Source organism: Podarcis filfolensis, assembly GCF_964270895.1.
Source record: "Podarcis filfolensis genome assembly, chromosome: 4".
NCBI lineage: Eukaryota > Metazoa > Chordata > Lepidosauria > Squamata > Lacertidae > Podarcis > Podarcis filfolensis.
This window is the reverse complement of record NC_139607.1, coordinates 103,220,983-103,237,638: the sequence shown is the minus strand read 5'-3', so window position 1 is coordinate 103,237,638 and position 16,656 is coordinate 103,220,983. Positions and strand designations below refer to the sequence as shown.

Sequence of the window (16,656 nt, the reverse complement as noted above, 5' to 3'; positions counted from 1 at the left end):
GTCCTCAGGATGATGAGGTACAGGTAGGGGACCCTGCGATGTCTGGGACTCCATCTGTTCCTGACGAAATCCCTATAGCACCCCCCCTACCACAGGTAACATCCAATCCAGAACCGGCAACACCTGTTGTCAGGAGATCAAGTAGAAGTTGTAGGACCCCACAGTACCTGAGAGATTATGTCTGCAGTGCTCACTAGGGGGGAGGGGTGTTGTGTATTGAGTCAAAGGATTTTATATCTGTATTATTATTGTCTGTATTTGCATTAGGGTAAAGTAACTGCCTTTTGGTTCCAGAGGGTACAGCTACTATTGGTTCATTTAAGCTGCTGTATTTGGATCCTCTGTCTTATTGGTTTCCTCCAAAAGGCAAGACTGTGATTGCCGGATATTGTTCCCTCCAAAATGTATCCTTTCTAGCTAGTTCCCTGTCCCTATAAATGTAGCTCTCCCCTCCTCAGTTCTCAGTCTTGTTTGCTTTAATAAAGAAGTGTTACTACAGAACTGTCTCCAGCATATTATGTCAAGAGAGCTGAAATCACAAACCCCACGTCACAACAGTCGACACAGTCAAAGGCTTTTGCATAGTCAATGAAGCAGAAGTAGATGTCTTTCTGGAACTCTCTAGCTTTCTCCATGATCCAGAGCATGTTTGCAATTTGGTCTCTGGTTCCTCTGCCCCTTCTAAATCCAGCTTGCACTTCTGGTAGTTCTCGTTCCACATACTGCTTAAGCCTGCCTTGTAGAATTTTAAGCATAACATTGCTAGTGTGTGAAATGAGTGCAATTGTGCGGTAGTTGGAGCATTCTATGAATACCCCCACCTCATTTTGCATACTTTTGCCGGGCTTATTCCGATGGTCCGGCCTCAGCCAGTGATAAGTTTCCCACCCCTTTTGCCAGAGATCCTTGTAAGAGGAGATGTTAGGGATCGAAGCCTTTTGTCTTTCAGAGTGCAGAGTGTGAGCTCCCCTGCGATGCTGCAATCCCATACGCTGAGGCAAAGCGGCCACTTCTTTGGCCACAGCTTCTTCTTTGGCCACAGCTTCCTTGCGATTTGACACAGGCAAACCTTGCACAGCCTGGCCTGGCTCGTTTCTAAAGCCACACATGCAGTCCTTGCAAGATGGAGAGGGCAATCCCCTGCACATTTACAAAGGAGGATGTTGCATTGAAATCCCTGGGACGATTCGGAGTAATAGTTTGGAATAAATGCATAGATGTTGTTGCTAAGCTCCTCTGTCATAAAAAACATAGGAAGCATCTTAGTGGGGGGGGCAGTTTCAATACCTTGAAAATCTGAAGTCCCCATTGCAGCCCCCAACGAAGGCCAGGACAATAAGCTTGACCATTCCCTTAGACTTACCAAACCTTCCAAAATTCACAAGAAGTCGACGGTTGGTGTGATTCTTTCCATTCCAATGGCGTATTACTCCTAAAGAGATGGAGGATCCAGGCTCCTTCTTTCCTCCACAATCCCTTGAGCCTATGGTCACGTGCTCCCTGCTCCTCCCACAAGGTGTGAAATCAAACCCCATAGTGGGAGGCAGAAGGTGTGTTCAAGAGCAACAGTGTCCCAGACAGAAATCCATTGGATTATGACCCGATCTTTTCAAAACACAAACAAGAAAGCCTGGAAGGTCACTCCAAGAGGAATAAAACATTATTGCAGAACAACATTATTCATCATTAATTATTAGTAGCAGAAGCAAAATATATAGAGTGGTGGGGAAGTTTTGTAGGACCAGATTGTGGTACCTGATTAAAGTCTCTTAAGAATTAAACTTCTACAGACACCCTTGGGAAGAGGGCATAGCGGCGCAGAGAACAAATCAGCAGCTGCCCTCTCCCTTGTGACTGTCCTCACCTCACATATTGCCTGAAGACCCCAAGATTACATCACACCAGACATCACATATGCTCCCCGCTAGAAGCACTCCCAGGGAACTGGAGCTGCTCTCTGGTGCTATGGAAGGTAGGTGTCCTACAGGGAACAGAAGGCTGCAGCTTAGGCAGCCCTTAAGACAGCTCTCTCTCTCCTCAATTGACTGGAACCAAGGAGGAATAGGAATGGGGAACGGAGCTACTGCTTTTGATGGGCAGAATCACCACACTGTTACACAAAATCCCCCAAAAAGAGAGTAAGAGAGAACAGCCCACAGATGAATGGTGCCTTCTGACAACCAGTCTTCTGGATCTGAACCGTGGTCACCATTGATCTGATATTTCTGATGCTAGGGCACATGTGAGATAAAATCCCACAGAGTTCTGCATAGATACTTCCTGGTGTCCGCGTCCCGTCACCTGATGCATTTTCATGGACCATGTAGATTCTCTATCATTTGATGCATGTCAATGCATGTTTGATGCACCATATCTTTTGAAGAACGTCAATACATGTTTGCATTGTCATAGCACAGGTAGCAAATCAGCTGCTGCTCCGTCCCTTGAGGGACTCCCCGCCTCACTTAATTGGCCAAATATTCCAAAAGGGCACCACCCGCCACTATATAAACCCTCTCTGTTAGGATATTTCTGTTCCACCTTAAAAGGGAGCAGGTTGTTGTGTCACAGCCTGCGTATTTCCTGTTCACAGGAAGTTTCTCTTTTGTTTAGAGCTTTTGTTTCCCTCTCTGCGTCTGCAGTCATGCTTTTTCTTTGTTCTGATCAACACTGAATAAAGTTGTAAATAATGCTCTCCTGAGTGCACCTTTCATTGTACGAACTCTGCAGATAGAGCGTGCACTAGCCCAGGAATGTGGCAGGCTATTTCTGAGGCTTGTGTCGCTAATTGACTGATACTGTATCTACAGGAGATCGATGGATCGTCCAGAATCGACGTGGGGGCATGATGGCCTTTGTCTCCCTGGCAGTATCCCAACAACAGGTTACGGGCCCAGATTCATGGCACTTACAGGAGAGTAAGACTGCGACAGACTGCTGTGAGGTATGTGGGGAAAAGTGAAAGTAAGGCTTTCCTGTTGCCGCGGCAGAGACTTTGAACTACGGCCGGCTAATTAGCCTGGGAGTTGAGCCAAGCAGGCTTCGAGATTTATGAGTAGCCAAGATAAGGAGCCTCTGAAGTGAAAAAGGCTCACGGCTCAAGTGAATAGCTGAGATGGATCTTTTACAATCCTCAGAAGCTGCTCCGTGTCCACCAAAGCTAAATGGCCACAACTATCAGACCTGGGCAAGGTACTGTGAGGGCCAGATGAGAAGGCTTGGTGTGTGGAATACTATTTCTGAGGACCCCCCAGCCCCTGTGACAGATGAATGGAAGGCAGAGGATTCAAGAGCCATGGGGATCATTTTGCTCTCAGTAGCTCCTGAAGAGTTAATCACCCTGGCTGGCAAGGCCAGTGCCCGTGAGATGTGGGATGGGCTTAAAGCCTGTCATCTCCGACAAGAGGCTGGGTCTGTGTTGCTTTACTTCAGAAAGCTGCACAGGAAGCGTTTGGAGCCAGGGGAAGACCTTAGAGCCCACGTTTTACATTTGCAGCATCTCAGACAGGAATTGACTCAGAGAGGTTTCAATATGCCTGAGTCACTGTTTGCAATTCTCATCCTGGACTCCCTGGATGAAAGCTACCATGCCGTGGCAAGTCAGCTGGCAACTCTACCTGCACAGGACCTCACTGCAACAAAGGTCTTGGTGACCCTGCAAAATGAATATGATAGGAGGAATGCAGCTGAGTCGGCTTGTGCGCTTCAGGGGGAGCAAGGTGGGACAGCATTCCAGCCTCCAGGGGGAGCCAAAGCGTTGGCAGCTGTGAAGTGCTGGAACTGTGGGACCCAAGGTCACACTCAGAAGTTTTGTCCAAAGACTGGAAATAAACAAAGGAAGAAGCCAGCAGATGGCCAGAAGCAGAGGGGGGTGGAAAGCCCAAGCCAGGGAAAAACAAGGCTTTGTTTGCTGGCACAGCTTCTCCAAAAGCCGAAGGCAAGTTTGATGGCCAGGAGAAGGGGGGCAAGCAGCAGCCCAAGCTGGTGGAAGACAAGGTTTTGCTTGCTGGAAAAGCTGCTCCAAGGCCAAAGCCAGATTTGTTGTAGATTCAGGAGCCACACAGCATTTGGCAAAAGATAAACATCTATTTAACTCCTTAACGCCTCAAGATGGAGAGATCCACCAGGCTGATCCCTCTTTCTCAAATTTAGTTCCATAATTTATCTTAACGCAATTTAGCCTTAAATTTTACACCTTTACCCATCTATTCTTACCTAATTCTTGATAACATTTCTACTAAAGCCATATAGCTTCTTTCCAGCATCCTTCTAACATTCATTAATTTTACAATATTTCTGTAAATATACTTTAATTTTTTTCCAATCTACTTCCACCAACTCTTCTCCCTGGTCTCGGATTCTGCCAGTCATTTCCGCCAACTCCATGTAGTCTATCAGCTTCATCTGGCATTCTTCCCGGGTAGGTAGATCTTGCGTCTTCCAGTGCTTTGCAATGAGTATTCTTGCTGCTGTCGTAGCATACATAAAGAAAGTTCTATCCTTCTTTGACACCAATTGGCCGACGATGCCCAAGAGAAAGGCCTCTGGTTTCTTCAAGAAGGTATACTTAAATACCTTTTTCATTTCATTATAGATCATTTCCCAGAATGCCTTAATCTTTGGGCATGTCCACCAAAGGTGAATGAAAGTACCTTTAGTCTCCTTACATTTCCAACATTTATTATCAGGCAGATGATAGATTTTTGCAAGCATGACTGGTGTTATGTACCACCTATAGATCATTTTCATTAAATTCTCTTTTAAGGCATTACATGCCATAAACTTCATACCTGTGGTCCATAACTGTTCCCAGTCAGCCATCATAATGTTATATTCAACATCTTGTGCCCATTTAATCATAGCAGATTTCACCGTTTCATCTTGAGTATTCCATTTCAACAGCAAGTTATACATTCTTGACAAATTCTTAACTTTATAATCTAATAATTCTGTATCCAATTTTGATTTTTCCACTTGGAAACCTATTTTTTTATCCACATTATATACCTCCATTATTTGATAATAATGGAGCCAGTCACGCACTTTATTTTTTAGTTTTTCAAAACTCTGCAATTTTAATCTGTCTCCCTCTTGTTCCAAAATTTCACAATACTTCGGCCATTTGGCCTCCATATTGAGTTTTTTCTGAGCCTTAGCTTCCACTGGTGACAACCATCTTGGGGTTTTACTTTCTAGCAAATCCTTATATCTTGCTGTTGTTGTTGTTTAGTCGTTTAGTCGTGTCCGACTCTTCGTGACCCCATGGACCAGAGCACGCCAGGCACTTCTGTCTTCCACTGCCTCCCGCAGTTTGGTCAGACTCATGTTTGTAGCTTCGAAGACACTATCCAACCATCTCGTCCTCTGTCGTCCCCTTCTCCTTGTGCCCTCCATCTTTCCCAACATCAGGGTCTTTTCCAGGGAGTCTTCTCTTCTCATGAGGTGGCCAAAGTATTGGAGCCTCAGCTTCACGATCTGTCCTTCCAGTGAGCACTCAGGGCTGATTTCCTTCAGAATGGATAGGTTTGATCTTCTTGCAGTCCATGGGACTCTCAAGAGTCTCCTCCAGCACCATAATTCAAAAGCATCAATTCTTCCTTATATCTTACCCAAACATTAAACAGTGCTTTTCTAACAATATGGTTTTTGAACGCTTTATGTGCTTTAACCTTGTCATACCACAGATATGCATGCCAACCAAATACATTGTTAAAACCTTCCAAATCCAACACGTCCGTGTTTTCAAGAAGCATCCATTCTCTCAGCCAGCAAAATGCGGCTGATTCATAATAAAGTTTAAGGTCTGGCAGGGCAAATCCACCTCTTTCTTTGGCATCTGTTAATATTTTAAATTTTATACGAGGCTTCTTGCTCTGCCAGACAAATCTAGAGATATCTCTCTGCCACTTCTTGAAACAGTCCATTTTATCCAAAATTTGCAATGTTTGAAACAAAAATAATATTCTTGGCAATACATTCATTTTAATAACAGCAATTCGACCTAGCAACGATAGCTTCAAATTTGACCATATTTCTAAATCCTTTTTCACTTCCATCCAACATTTTTCATAGTTATCCTTAAATAAATTCACATTCTTAGCAGTCATATTTACCCCTAAATATTTCACTTTCTTAACCAATATCAATCCTGTCTCCTTCTGGAACTTGTCTCTCTCAATCTCATTTAGATTTTTCTCTAAAACTTTAGTTTTCATCTTATTCAACTTGAAACCTGCTACCTGACCAAATTCTTGGATCAGTTCTAATCCTCTTTTAGTGCTTGATTCTGGCTCCTGTAAAGTCAATACCAAATCATCAGCAAATGCTTTTAATTTATACTGTTGGCTCCCACTTGGATACCTTTTACCAATTGGTCCCTTCTAATCATATTTAGCAAAACCTCCAGGACCGATATAAAAAGCAATGGAGAGATTGGGCAACCTTGTCGTGTTCCTTTCTCAATCTTAAATTCTTCTGTCACTACGTTGTTCACAATTAATTTAGACTTTTGTTCTGAGTAAATTGCACCTATACCGTTTCCAAAACCTTGACCAACCCCCATCCCCAATAAATTCTTTTTCATAAAACTCCAAGAAATATTGTCAAAGGCTTTCTCCGCATCCACAAAAATCAGAACTGCTTTAGTATTAATCTTCTTTAGTATTAATCTCCTGGAGATTTACCTAATTGCAAATTCTGAATGGCCCCTTCTACTTCCTGCTCCGTTATTTTATAATCCAGCATTGATTTATTTTCTTGGAAAATTTTTTGTAGTCCATTTATTTTCAAGAATTTATCAATGTCCATTTCATTCTGCTTTTCTTGTGTATATAGTTGTTTAAAATACCTCTGAAAACACTTTCTGATTTCCACTGGATTCTGTATATTCTTTCCTTCCACTTCCAGATTCGTGATGGTATTTAGTTTTTGTCTTTTTTTCAGTTGCCAAGCCAACAATTTCCCGCACTTATTTGCTATTCAAATGTCTTTTGTCTCATCTGTTTAATCTTCCATTCTATTTCCTGATTCATCATTTTCATGTATTGTACTTGATATAGCTTTATTTCTTTCAAAATCTCCTGAGACTTTGGTTTCGCCCTCAGTTTCTTCTCTCCTTCCTTTATTTTTTCCAAAATTTTGTCTTTTTTCTCATTTTGCATTCTCTTCTTAATTGCATTCTGTTGTATCAAAAATCCTCTCATGACGGCTTTACTTGCGTCCCAAATTACTCTTTTTTCAACAGTAGTGTTAATGTTTATCTCGAAGTAGTCTCTCAGGGTTTTCTGGGCCTTTTTGGTAAATTCATCATTCCTAAACAAAGAGTCATTCATCCTCCATCTAAAGGAACCAGTTGGCATCAGTTTTAATTCCATCTTCACAGCATTATGATCAGAGCAGGTCTTAGGGCAGATTTCAACTTTGCTAATCTTTGGGGCCAGTCCTCTAGTTACCCAAATTTGGTCAATTCTTGTCCATGTCATTTTAGCCTCAGAGTAGAACGTTCCCTCTCTACCCAGAGGGTTCTTCATTCTCCAAGTGTTGATTAAGTCCATGTTTTCAGTCATCTCAAAAAATGTTTTTGGTGGTCTTCCATCCTTAGTAATTATTTGTCTTTGCGCCTTGTCCATATTTGTGGATACAACACCATTCATATCTCCCATCAGAATCATATTGTAGTCCAAATAGTCCATCAAGATTTCATGTAACTTTTTAAAGAATTCCGATTTCCCTTCATTTGGTGCATAAATGCCTATTATCAAAAATTTATCTCCTTGTGTTTGGATTTCAATTGCTACAAATCTTCCTTGTTCATCTTTAAAGATAAATTTAGGTGATAGACTCTCCTTTGCATAGAGGACTACTCTTCTTTTTTTAACTTTATCCGATGAAATAAATTCTTGGCCTAATTTTTTGTTACTCAGTAACTTCCTGTGTAACCTTGTCACATGTGTTTATTGTAAACAAATCAAGTCCAATTGCTCTTTTTTCAACAAATGAAACACTCTCCTCCTTTTTTCCAAGCTGTTCAGTCCATTCACATTCCAGCTCAAGGCCTGCAGCGCCATCCTGTGGCTACTTTGGTGCTCCCCCAACTGCCCCCAGAGCTTGCTCCTCTTCTGTTGGTGGTAACACTGGTTCGTTGACAGGGGAGTCCAGTCCAAAAGACAATGCTGAAATGTCCAGGGTACCCTTACTTGGTGATGTTTCTCCCGAACTCTTTGCTCCAATCCTCTGTCTGGTGATCCTCTTTCCGATATTATTGACTCTTTTCCAATTCCCTTCTGTAGGTCTTCTTCGTAGTTGTACAGGAACTTTGTTTTATCTTCTACTGATCTTATCTTTATTTTTCTTCCTTTAAAACTAAAGGATAGGCCTTGAGGATATTCCCACCTGAAGTTAATTTTATTCCTTCTCAACAGATCCACCAGATCTCTGAAGTTAAATCTCAAGTCCAAAAGATATTTAGGGATGTCTTTAAATATCTCCACTCTAAATTGGTGTATTGCCAAGGCCTCCTCGTAATGCCAACTCAAGATTTTATCCCTCTCTTCTTTAGATCGGAGTGTAATCAAACAGTCTCTTATTCTGTTCTGCTCCTTCTTCCCTCACTCTTCCAAGCCTGAAGGCTCTCACAATTTTAAACTCCTCTTTTTGCAGATCCCGGCTCCAGAAGGCTGCAAATTCCTCTGTAAGATAGTCTATCAAAGAGTCTTTTTCTAGTTCAGGTATTCCCCGAATTCTCAAATTTGTCTGTTTCTCCTTGAGCTCAAACATAGAAAGCATCAACTTCTGGTCTTGTACTTGTTTCCGCACATCTGGGACCTCTGTTTCCAGTTGTGCTATCTTCGCTTCAACAGTAACAATCTTTTCCTTAACTTCCTCTGCAGTCTGTCTAGTTGCATTGGACTCCTTAACTAATGTCTCTATAGCTTCTGTATTAGAATTAACCTTTTGTTCCAAGCTTTTTATGCTTTGTGTATTTTGGTCCAATTTTTGTGAGTTTTGGTCCAATTTTTTATTCATTTGTTCCAAGGAATTATTCATTTTATTCAAAACAAGTGCCCAATCTTCTTCCGAAAGCATTCCTCCTTTTGGTTTAGTATGCATTGATGCAGCTGCAGAGGGAACAGGAGGGCCAGATGTAGAAGCTCTCCGAAAAGACTTCCCAGACCTTGTTGTCTTTTCTTGTAAAGAAGGATCTATTTTTTCTTTCCCATCTGCCATAACACTCAAAGCCCGCAAGGTCAGATACAGTCCCAGAGTTTTATCTTTAAGGCTGGAAAATTCCACTCCTTGTAGCAATTTCAAAGTCCTCCTCTAGAGGGAAATAGTTATTATTTATCTTGTATTAGTCCAAAGTATCCTTTTACACTTTTTTTTTTGTTGCAATAACAAGTTGCGCCGATATAATTAGTATCACCTTAACTTTAGCTCAGAAAAAGAAAGTTGAAACTTTTAAAACTTTTAAACCAGGAGAAAATAGTTGAAACAATGTTTCACTCACTGACAGCCAAATGGTCTATTCACATTCAATGCGGAGCTCCGAAATGCAGCAATTTTAATGGCTGCCGTTCCCAGGTTCCGAGTGGTGAAAAGTTAACTTTCCCCTCTTTTCCTGCAGGCAAATAACATCCAAAAATCCTCCCCCTTTCCCCCTGCTTCCAAGGGGGGGCTCGCTATTTTTATACTGGAAATTTGAAGATCAAACGCAGTCTTTCAGGCTTTAGTTTAAGCCTCTTTGCTTCCGACTATTTACAAAAAGAGGAAGGCGGACTTCCTGTTTTACACCTCCCCCGTTCGTAGCCTAATTCAGCTTTTAAAGATCCAATTTCTTCACTTTACTCACAGGTAATTACTTTAAATCCGAATGTCCACAGGAAAAAGTCAGCGCTCTCCGGCAATGGCTGTGCGGCTTCACTCCGTGAAAGTAGCAGTCAGTTCGCAGCACCACGCCACTCACCCCACTCCGTTCCGGAGCCCCTAAATGGGATTCCCCGCGAGTAGGGGAGGCGCTCCTGGTGCCCTGCCGAACCCCCACGTTCCCAGGCTTCCTCCACCTGGGATTTCTAGCGGGTCCCCACCTTCGCCACGGTGGGCGACCCAATTTCCACGGAGCCAGTTCCTCTGCTTAGAGAAACTCCGCCATTCGTCGCTGGCGCTGACCCGGAAGTCCTGGATGACTGATTCTAAGTCCATTAAGTTCACAAAGAGTGTTGAGTACAATCCTAAGTGGGGGGGAAAGCAGATAATGTTGAGGTAAAAGAGGAAGCTGAGGAGGAGGAGGAGGAGGAGGAGGAGGAGGAGGATCAGAGTTCGGATTCCAGCTCAGTGGGCGGCGCTGCTGCTGGTGTCAGCGACAGTGATGACTCAGCAGACTACAAGAGCGCAATGGCCTCAGTCAGACCATCTGATGCGTCTGACAATGAACTGGAAGAACCACTGTTCACCATTGGTCACTTTTCTCCTAAGAAGGAGGAGATGAGTGAAGAAGACTTGCGTATAGTACGCAGATCTGAAAGGGCCACCAAAGGCAAACCTCCAAAGAGATTTGCTGATGTGTTTGCTAAGACAGCAACTGCTGCTCTTAGTAGCTCAGAGAAGGTATGGGAACCTTCAAGCTTCAAAGAGGTTCAGGAGTTAACCTCTAAAGATGCTGAGCCTTGGCTTAATGCCATGAAGGCTGAAGTTGATTCCTTGAATAGGAACCAAACTTGGGAACGGGTACCGGTAGTCCCAGGAATGAGACTGGTTGGCAGCAAATGGGTCTTCAAGGCCAAGAGAGACCAGAATGGCAAGGTTGTCAACACACAAAGTCAGATTGGTTGCCAGAGGTTTTTCACAGGTACCAGGACAGGATTACCACAAGACCTACTCACCCACCGTCAAGTATGAGAGCATTCAGCTGATGCTCAAGATTGCTGCAGAGGAGAAACTGCATGTTTCCCATCATGACATTAATACAGCTTTTTGTACGGGATTTTTGGGGGAGGAGCTGTACATGCTTCCACCTGATGGAATGCAAATACAGAAGGGAATGGTCTGTAAACTTCGGAAATTCTTATATGGTCTCAAGCAGAGTGCCAGGTGTTGGAACACAAAAGTCACTGAGACATTGCTTTCTCTAGGTTTTCACCAGGGCAAAGCTGATTCATGTGTGTTTGTCAAGGAGGAGGGGCAAAACAAACTGTATTGTTTATGTTTTGTTGATGATCTTCTGATGTTTTGGAAGAATCTATGCAGTGATTTATTTGTAGCTTTACCGGCCCCCGGGGGGTCCACACGTTTCCTCTGCGACGACTCTCTTCTCCCGGGGCTCCTCCGATTCGGCAGAGTGTAATAAATCAGGCTTAACGCACAGTGTCTCCTTTATCTTACTTTAAGTCTTTATTCTCGTAGCAAAACAAATATCATAACCTTCCTGGTGACAAAGCACACATCCTTGCTCCTCTCTTGCACCGGAGCAAAAAAAAACACACACACTGAGAGAGACACAGTAAAACACTCCCCTCAGTATTCTAAACCACGCCTCAGAATGTGAGACGTCACTCAGAACTTCTTAACCCTGTGAGTTCTGATTCTCTCCACAGAATCAGGCTTTGTACTGAAGCACCCTCGCTCAATTGAAGGAGCACTTTGACATGAAGGATCTTGGTGAGGTATTCAACTCTCTTTCTCTGCAGGTGGAGAGAGACCAAGCAGGTAATTTTCTGATACACCAAACACAGAAAATTGCTGATGTTTTAACGAGGTTGAATTTGGTTGATGCAAACCCAGCAGACACACCGATGGTGACAGGTTACCAGGTAGATAGTACTGCTGAAGCGTTTTCTGACACTACGCTGTACAGATGCATTCTAGGCAAGTTGAATTTCATTGCTAGATGTTTAAGACCTGACATAGCTGTAAGCACTAACCTGCTTAGCAGACATGCTAACAATCCTACTGTTCAGGATTGGAAAGCTCTGAAGCGCATAGCCCGCTATTTGAAAGGGACTTTGCACTACAGGCTGAGGTTCACCAGTCAGAAGACTGGAGGTCTTGAAATCTTTGCAGATGCGAGTTTTGGAAGTGACACCACGGATGGTACAAGCACTTCTGGAGTATGCTACATGTACAACCACTGTCTGTTTGACTGGTTGTGCAAAAAGCAGACGACAGTGAGCCTAAGTTCCTGTGAAGCAGAACTCAATGCTCTGTCATTTTCACTCATGGATTGTGAATGGTTGATGCAACTGTTTAAGGACATCAGAGTTTCTGTGAAATGTCCTATACAAGTGTATCAAGACAATAGATCCTGTTTGGCTTTGCTGAACTCAGAGAGTTGCAAGCAGAGAACCAAGTACTTGCAGATTAAGCTACATCGTGCAAGAGAGTGTATTCAGAAAGGACTCATTCAGGTGTCCTACATGCCAGGAAATGAAATTTCTGCCGATCTGTTGTCTAAGGTTGTTAACAGAGAACAACTTAAGGTTTACGTACAAAGGTTGCAATTGGGTTGAACCACAGGTACTACAGGTTACACGGAAAGGGGGAGGATGTTAGGATATTTCCGTTCCACCTTAAAAGGAAGCAGGTTGTTGTGTCACAGCCTGCGTATTTCCTGTTCACAGGAAGTTTCTCTTTTGTTTAGAGCTTTTGTTTCCCTCTCTGCGTCTGGACACGCAAGCAGGCAGTCATGTTTTTTCTTTGTTCTGATCAACGCTGAATAAAGTTGTAAATAATGCTCTCCTGAGTGCACCTTTCGTTGTACAAACTCTGCTGATAGAGCGTGCACAAGCCCTGGAATGTGGCAAGCTATTTCTGAGGCTTGTGTCGCTAATTGACTGATACTGTATCTACGGGAGATCGATGGATCGTCCGGAATCGACGTGGGGGCATGATGGCCTTTGTCTCCCTGGCAGTATCCCAACACTCTCACCCCCGGCAGCAGCAATGAGGTGGTACAGCTTTCAGGTGCTAAGAGTGTGTCCCTGCTTTGGGAGGGGGAACACAGCCCCCCAGCAAAGTTTGGAGGACGAGCCAAGAGGTATAGCCGGACATTGGAAGGCAAACTGTTGCAGGAATTTATGTATAATTGGGGGGGGGAGGGTTGCCCCTGCAGCAGATATCATGCACATGCAGCCGACTACCAAAATCATCACCATCACTTTTGTGACTTTTGTGACTTGTCCCCACAAAACACTTCATCACAGTTTCTTTCTATCTATTCAAAGGGCCTCTGCTGCACAATACCAAATGTAAGAATTCACTGATAAATGTATCTATGTACTGGATCAGGGGGGAAACTTCAGAAATTCATCTAGACCTGTGAGCTCAGCTATTCAGCAGCCCCTCTGCCTGAGTGATAATTTCTTGCATCCTGATACCTGAGTGCCAGACAGGCAGCCATTCCAGAAATAACAAACCCAGATGGAGACAAAAGGGTGTGATTGACTTGGCTGGGAAACAGGGAAATGTAAATAGCTCTTTTGTTACACTCAATGGGTGTTTGGTGGATGGCAAGGAGAACCATGGGGCAGAGTCCAGGATGCTCAGATTGCGGCCACCAGACTTCCCCTTTCATGATGTATGAGTGATGTAGTTGGGGTCGTATAACATGGGGATTAGCAGCTGATAAAAGTTTGGGGGCTCTCTTGTTCTGGGCATCCATCTTGTTCCACCTTGTGGCAGGTGGGAGTCCTGTCGCCACAGTCTTCAATCAAGACCAAGCCTACTGGCTGCTGTTTTGCTCTGGTATTCCCGGCTGGTGTCCTTGTTTTTTGTGCAAGGGAACCCTCAGATTTCTCCATTAACAAAACGTACCCAAATCTTTCAAAATGTGCACTTTCCTGCATTTTTCAGCTCAGCAATGTATAGTCCCAGAAGAGGCAGGAACAGCGTGTCTTCCTGTTCCTCCCTCAGCTGAGATCTGCCTGGATGGAGACCTGGGAGCCACCTCTCAATATCTGGGGGGCTGACCCATGGAAGAGGGAGCCAGCTTGTTTTCTCCTGCCCTAGAGGGGAGCACCCAGAATAAGGGACCCAGAGGACCAGAAAGCAGTTTCTTCTGACGGGAAGAGCAGCAGAATCCCTTGGGAGATGGCGGACTCTCCTTCCTTGGAGGTTTTGAAGCAGAGGGTGGATGCTTTGGCTGAGATTCCTGCCTTGCAGGGGGGCTGGAATAGATGACCCTTAGGGCTCCCTCCCATTCTAGGATGAGGTTCCTTGCTTCCTGCAAACCCCTTTTCCCTGCAACCTCTTCCTCCAGTTTCTGGCCAAGGGAGGGAGCGGATCACAGACCAACCAAGAGCGTCCCCTCAAAATGAGCATCTCTGGGATTGTGCAATGCAGGAGAGAAAAGGCAGAGAGGACTGAGCAGGGTGGACTCGGCTTTGCAAGGGTTAAAGGGAACTGAGCTGCATTCCTAGAGAGGACAGGAAGTAAGGGGGGGCCAGGTCCTCCAGTGGAAAAACCCCTCCCTCCCCTTCCTGCAAGGGGGGTTGCTTTCTGCTATTGCAAATGCTGCATTGCTCTCTTCCGCGGGGATCTGGTGAGTCTCTTCTTCCTCCCCCCCCAAGAGGGTGCAGTGGGGAGAAGGTGGGGGTCCCAGGGCTGCAGCAGGGGAGGGTGGCTCATGGGGGGAGGGGGGAGCCCCAGGGAGCAGGGGGTCCTGCCAGGGAGGGGCGAAATCGCACGAGGTCCACAACTACAGTACTGTGTATTCTGCATTTGTATAAAGACGCTGCTTACTCCTTTGGGAAGGGCAATCCTCTCCTGGGATCTGGTGAGTCTCCTCTCCCCCCCCCAGAGGGTGCAGTGGGGAGAAGGGGGGTCCCAGGGCTGCAGCAGGGGAGGGTGGCTCATGTGGGGGGGGGGGAGCCCCAGGGAGCAGGAGGTCCTGCCAGGGAGGGGCGAGGTCGCAGGAACTGTCTCCGTCCTTTAGATCTTTTGTGGGGGAGGAGGTTACTGCCCCCCCTTCCAGAAAGAAAATTATTCAGAGCCCCCTGGGAAATCTAGCAGATAGAAATCTAGCTTCTTTAAATAAGGCTATCAGTAGGACTTCAGTCGTGAGTGACACGGGTCAGCGTCATTGCACAAGAGAGGAAACGTGTATGAATGGTTGCTCCAAAACCTCTTTGTCTGTTTCCCTTCTTTCTTTCTCCTTATTGGCAGAGGAGGCCAGCCAAGCAGATCAAGCCAAGCTTTATGAGGAGCTGGGTATGCTTAGTTGGAGAGGAGGAGACAGAGAGGAGACAGGAGAGCCATGCCAGATTAGATAATTTATTACGGTCAGAGACCAGCTTATAAAACACACTTGGGGGTACAGTCACAGAAGTAAAACAGGCAATTTATGTACAACAACAAATTTAAAAACAATGTACACCAATAAACTACACCAGGGAGTTGACTCAGAGTCACACATGAAACCGAGTTTGGGGATTTTCATGACGGACTATTTTGAGTTGGGAGATGGTCTGCGCGTACAGATCTGTACACAGAATCTGGCGACCATCCAGGTCATCTTCTGATCTTTGCCTAACAGGAAAAGGTCTAATTTTTGCTTTTGCGGGAGGTCAGCGAGCCTCACCAGCAGGGGATCAATGGTCTTACTACGTGTCTCTTCGTAAAAGGGACGTCTAAAGAACAAGTGTTTTTGCTTCCTATCTCTCCCAATGGGCAGGTGAAAAGTCTCTGAGCATACGGGACTTTTCTAAAGGCTCCATCCAGGACCAGCGAGGGAAGAGCCGAGCTTCTGGCAAGTGTAAAGGCCCTTCTTGCATTTCTAGATGCGAGAAAGAAGAGATATTCTGCCGGTGCGGCTATATATTTCTCGATTTCTCCAATTTTATGGTCGGGGCACCTTGCGAAGTCCTGTTGTCTCTCGGTGTCTAATATTCTTTGCTTGACCGTGGCTTTGGCCTGGCCCAACCCCAGACTTAGAAGGGCTTGAGGGGCAAAACCCAGTTTCCGGAGGGTGTTCAGAACTGCGGTCTGCCAGCCTGACTGGAATTGGTCACAGAGGGTCAGTGGGGCTATCCCTCGGGGGAGCAGATTCAATGTCAGCCATTTGTAGATTGATGTTAGGCAGATGCTAGCCTCCACTCTCATCATCCCCGTTTCCAATCTGACCCATGCGTTTGAGACACATCTGGGCACTTGGAGGAGAGCTCTAAGAAGTCCAGATTGAACTCTCTCAAGGGGGGAGGAAGCCGAGGAAGGCGGGGGCAAAAAGGAACCATAAAGGAGTTGTGCCAAAGTTTTGGCCTTGTATAGTTTTCGAGCTGCGGGAACGAAGAAGCCCCCTTGTGCTCTGAAAAATTTAAGGATACAATTTGCGGGTTTTTCCGCTGAACTCCCGATGGAGTTTATGTGTAGTTTCTTGGCTCCTGAGGCCTGTACCACCATTCCTAGATACTTATAGTTTGTGACTTCTTCTAATTTATGGCCTTGGAGTTCCCAGCTTTTAAGCTTTGGTTTTGCCCCCAAAGCGAGTATCTTGGTCTTTTGATAGTTGATTTTGAGACATTCAGTTTCACAGTATGCTGCGAGCTTTCTTAGTGCTCTTTTGAGTCCAGTGGGGGTTCTAGATAAAATTACTGCATCATTGGCATATAGCAGGACCGAAATATGCCGATTTGCGAGGTTCGGAGGGTGGAGTTCTGAGTCATGGAGTGC

At 44.9% G+C, this 16,656-nt stretch overlaps 2 protein-coding genes across 2 annotated transcripts in view; both read left to right on the top strand.

The window, feature by feature from the left end:
• The window catches only part of LOC310760745 (uncharacterized protein), a 47,311-nt gene that overhangs the window by 22,801 nt on the left and 7,854 nt on the right, over positions 1–16,656 (top strand). The window lies entirely within an intron of this gene.
• The window catches only part of LOC310761882 (uncharacterized protein), a gene marked incomplete at its 3' end in the record, with an annotated part of 35,382 nt that continues 33,202 nt past the window's right edge, over positions 14,477–16,656 (top strand). Inside the window, exons 1-2 of the mRNA XM_083612081.1 lie at positions 14,477–14,530; positions 14,720–14,764. The remainder of the gene's footprint in view (positions 14,531–14,719; positions 14,765–16,656) is intronic.